Raw genomic sequence first — 4,855 nt, 5'->3', positions numbered from 1 at the left:
TACCCTTAATGTATTCACAAAACAATTTTAATTCTACATAATTACTAAATAAACCCAAATAATTATTTTTATAATTTTTATAAGTTTCTATCAGTCTAATAATCTGTAGAAAAATATATAAAAACATATTTTTTATTATTTTATATTTATTCTTAATTTACCTTCGAATTACATAATAATAGAGTTTAATTATATAATAAATACCAATTCGACCCAAGTAATTATTTTTATAATTTTTTTCAGATCTATATAAGTTTTAAAAACTCATAAAAAAATTATATATATTTTATTTTTGGTTAAAAGTATTTATTACAAAATTAACAATATCTTTTAGCTGGATGCTTTTTTGACGGGTCTAATGGTCGAAAGTAACAATATTTTTGAAAATTTGTAGCGTCAGCAAGTAGAACGTTTTTTACTTTCATAAGCGTGAAAAAGTATTATAGTTTTGACAATCCCAGCAGTCAAAAGAATAACTTTTTTTTGACACTCTTAACAGTAAAAAATAACTAGATTTCAACTTTCAACTAACAAATTTGTTAGCGGTAATAAACGTCAAAATCTACTAAAACTTTCTAATAACTCATTCTTCGACGCGATTGAAAGCGTCAAAAGTTATACTCGGAAAATTCTGCAAGGGTCAAAAAAGTTGCTAGAATTACATCAAAAATAACTCTTAGTTGTAGTGGTAATTACATAAATCTAAATCGTAAATATTTTATGTACGTTTACGTTTTAGTGTTGTGATATAATAAGATAAGATCATAACAAAAAGGTGGAAACTTAAATACGAAGTAATAAATATATTATTAATGAAAAGATGAAGTAAAATCTATATCTATATCTATATCTATACTATACATTAAAAGAAAAGACAAATTAAGATACATTTAATCAATAACTTTGAATTTGAACCATTGGATTAAAAAAAAGACAACCATTACACCTAATTAATCACCATTAGATCTAATTATAAGCTTATAACTCATCCTAATCATTTTTATCCCCTAAATACCCCCATTAAAAAAACGCGGCCTAATAGGATTAAAGAACAGATTAAAAACACGCATTAGAGCTGGATCTCTAATTACGCCTCTTCTGCGACCATCATCTTCAAAAATCGAAGGCGAGAATCACTATTGAACAAGGTCAGCGGGTTGATTCCCATCGTATCAATCGTTATTGTACAAGGATAGCAGGTAGATTTTTCATGATTAATCAATTGCTAAATGATCATCGAAGGCAAGAATCACTATCGAACAAAGTTTTTCTCAATGTACTGTCATCATAAATCACGAGCAGAAATCAGGATCGATTCATCATCGATCATAAACCAGGAATCACGAGCAGAAATCAGGAACGATTCATCAGAAATCGAATCAGATTAGGTTTACCAAGAAATTAGGGTTCACAAAAATTGTTCACATAATGAGATAAAGCTTGGTAAATGAAGAGTCATTTAACGATCTAATGGTTCGTTCATTTTGTTTTAGGATTTGTTTATGCGTTATTAAATTTTGATGTTGTTGAATTCTTATTGTGATTAATTTTGTGCTATGATTCACTGATTCTTTCTACCATTTGTTTAATTTGATGATTGTTTTAAGATATAATTTATGTTTATCTCTGGTGTCCACCAACTGTTCGATGAAATCCTTCAAAGAAAAATGTGTGTTATAAACCACTATAATCTATATTTATGTTTCAGGTTTTACACATTACAGGTAATGTTGGCCGTCCTTTTTTTTTTAACTTTTTGATTATGTTCATCTTTTTATAAGTCTATTTGTTTCAATAGTTCCGTTAGTTTGTTTCTTAAAATCTCAGTTTTGTGTATATTTATTAGATACATATTATTATTTTTATGTGTTGTTTATGAATGTTGTTATTTCAGGTATTACATACTACACGGTTGTTTGGTAAGTTTTTATATTTGTTAAATTTATTTTTTATGATTTTGGCTTTATTTTTGTCAACAGGTTTTCTATTTAAACATATGAAATTGTTGGAATTAAATGTACGCCTGATATTATCAAAGTGAATATCATAAAAATTCAGAAAGTCGATTCCATATACTTCATGATTCATTGTTGGAATCAAGGAAAACTTGAACGAATGTATTGTTATTTGCTTTATGTGTACGTATTAGAATGTTGAAAACTTTTTCTTTGTTTATATTTAGTTTATTATGGTTTATAATTCGGTTGATTTTTAGGCGATGTTTAAGATAGTTGAGTATTAAGAACTGAACATGGAAGATAAGCATGACATAAGAATGGAGGTTTTTGAAGCTCTTTTAACCTCTGTCACTTGTGTTGTCAATGGGTTGTTAAGAATGTTTACATTGTAGCTTATTGAGGATGTGTTATTGTAGATTGTTAAATTTGTTTTAGGTGGAAACAGATCTGTTGGAAGATGATACAGAGGATGATGGCGAAGATCTTTACACCAATAATCAATCTTCGGTAAGTTATCGTATGCTACTGTAGTACGTACTATGGTTTTATCTAGAATGATATCCATCTTTTCTTATACAGGTAAGTCATCGTATTTATGCTACTGTTAAGAACGTTTTATCTAGAACAATATTCATATTTATCTAGAATGATATTTGGATTACATATGAATTGACGATATTTATGTGAAAATATATTGTGGTGTACTACTAATTTTATAGATGCAGAGATCTCCCAAAAAAAGTCCAAACGAGATCTCCCCGAGATCCGAATTCTCCAACCTTGATTAAAATATTCATGTTACTTATTATGACAATTTCACTCTCTCTCTCTCTCTCTCTGACTTGCTCCACCCCAAAAAGCAAACAACCACTCCCTTCTTTTTGAACGCATTTTGCTCTTAACTTTGATAGAATTAGAAGTCGTCACCGTCTTCATTAAACTCGTTGCAATTTTCCGAACCTGAGAGTACAACTTTCGCCGACGATCCTCTCCAAACGCGCCGCCACGCGCCGCCTGTCAGGTTGCCGGAATAGTTCTCCGGTCGTTTTTTTTTTTTTTTTTTTTTTTTTTTCGCAGGTAATATAACGGAGCTTGTAGCAAAAGTACTTGCGAACCAGAAACCTAGCTAATCCGTTGTCTGCTGCTACCTTGTACCGTCGGTAGCCGCTGTTGCCGGAACTCCCTTGTTCTCACAAAGCTGTGTTTGTTTTCTCTGACCCTTTTATTTTTCTTTTCTATAACCTTTCTTTGCTGTACATACGGTGCTGTCCTACTTCTATTGGATTTTACATATCTTAATTCTTTTATACCTGGGTCTTTTGTTTTTCCGGCTCTAACCTGCTCTTGGTACCGGGTTCTTTAGTTTATGCATCTATAATCCCCTGGTGCTTTATTAGCTAAATTATTTTTTTTACGGTCATAACATATCTATATACCTAATGTTTTTTCTAGCATTATTTATTATCTATTATATAGATTAATTATTTTGAGACTCCACTAGCTTTGTACTTGTTTATAACTGTTTTAAGGTGCTACTTGCTATTTTTATTTTTAACCTGCTACTTTTGGGTAGACACTTTTTCTTTTGTAAGAGTTATATAGCCTTGATTTTTAACCTGTATGAGTATTTTTATTCCTATTATTAACTATTAATTGTTATTTTGCACACTTACTTTTGTAATTGTTTTGTTAGCTTTTTTTTTTTTTTTTTTCTTCCGGTATTTGTAACTCTTTTCTTTCTATTAGTGTGTTGTTTATAGGGTAAGATTCACTCGTCACTTTCGCATGGTTACTTGAGGTCATGTCCTGTTAGCTTAGGGGCGGGTAGGTCTAGAGAGAGTAGAGATACTCGTGTTAGGATTAGAGTAGGTAGTTGGAATGTAGGAACTTTGACTAGCAAATTCCGGGAACTTGTAGATACGTTACTTAAGAGTAGAGTGGACATATTGTGTGTTCAAGAGACCAGATGGAGAGGTGAAGAGGCGGTTGACATTGACGACTACAGGTTGTGGTTTTCGGGTTCTAGAGTAGCTAGAAACGGGGTAGGGATCTTTATAGGACCCCTTTATAAGGATAATATTGTGGGTGTGGATAGGTGTAGCGATAGGATTATGGCGGTTAGGTTAGTTATCCAGGAGGAGACTTACATGGTCATTTGCGCTTACGCACCTCATGCTGGTTTAGGAGATGAAGAAAAAAGCCGCTTTTGGGAATCGTTAGACGAAGTTGTGAGGAGTTGCCCCGCTGACCATCGTTTGCTTTTTGGGGGTGACCTTAATGGACATATAGGAACGTTTTCGGACGGATATACGGGTGTCCATGGGGGCTTTGGGTACGGAGTTCGAAATGAAGAAGGACGCTCTATTCTCGAATTCGCTGTTGCCCACGATTTGGTTGTTGCAAACTCTTTCTTTAGGAAGACGGAAGCACAACTTGCAACTTTCCATAGTGGAGGACATAGTACCCAGATTGACTATTTGCTGCTTCGCAAAGGGGACCTTAGGGCTTGCAGAGACTGTAGAGCCCTGACTACCTGGACCTGTTCCACCCAACACCGATTATTGGTCATGGACTTGGTTGTGCAGAGGCGGGTTACTAGGAGAGTGAGACCCGTCCAACCTAGGATCCTTTGGAAGAAGCTGAATGAAGTGAATGCCGAAACTTTTGAAGCGTCAGTTTTGGAAAGAGTAGAGGCAGGAATGGATACGGTTACTCAAGTGAACGTAGATCAGATGTGGAATAGTTTGGCAACAACTATTAGAGATGTTGCCAAGGAAACATTAGGTGTGGCAGTAGGGACATCGAGAGGACATAAGTCTAGTAGAGAATCATGGTGGATTAGTGATGAGGTTCAAACCAAAGTTGCGCTTAAGCAACTGAGGTTTAGGGAGCTCATT

At 33.7% G+C, this 4,855-nt stretch overlaps 1 long non-coding RNA gene across 2 annotated transcripts in view; it reads left to right on the top strand.

The window, feature by feature from the left end:
* The first annotated feature begins 1,344 nt into the window (after positions 1-1,344).
* LOC139890654 (uncharacterized) overlaps positions 1,345-4,855 on the top strand; it is a 9,858-nt gene continuing 6,347 nt past the window's right edge. For both annotated transcript variants that reach the window (XR_011773419.1, XR_011773418.1), the window contains exons 1-2: positions 1,345-1,473; positions 2,394-2,465. This is a non-coding gene — a long non-coding RNA (uncharacterized lncRNA). The remainder of the gene's footprint in view (positions 1,474-2,393; positions 2,466-4,855) is intronic.

The sequence above is a fragment of the Rutidosis leptorrhynchoides genome, chromosome 2, assembly GCF_046630445.1.
Source record: "Rutidosis leptorrhynchoides isolate AG116_Rl617_1_P2 chromosome 2, CSIRO_AGI_Rlap_v1, whole genome shotgun sequence".
NCBI classification, from domain to species: Eukaryota; Viridiplantae; Streptophyta; class Magnoliopsida; order Asterales; family Asteraceae; genus Rutidosis; species Rutidosis leptorrhynchoides.
This window is presented reverse-complemented; position numbering and strand designations above follow the sequence as displayed.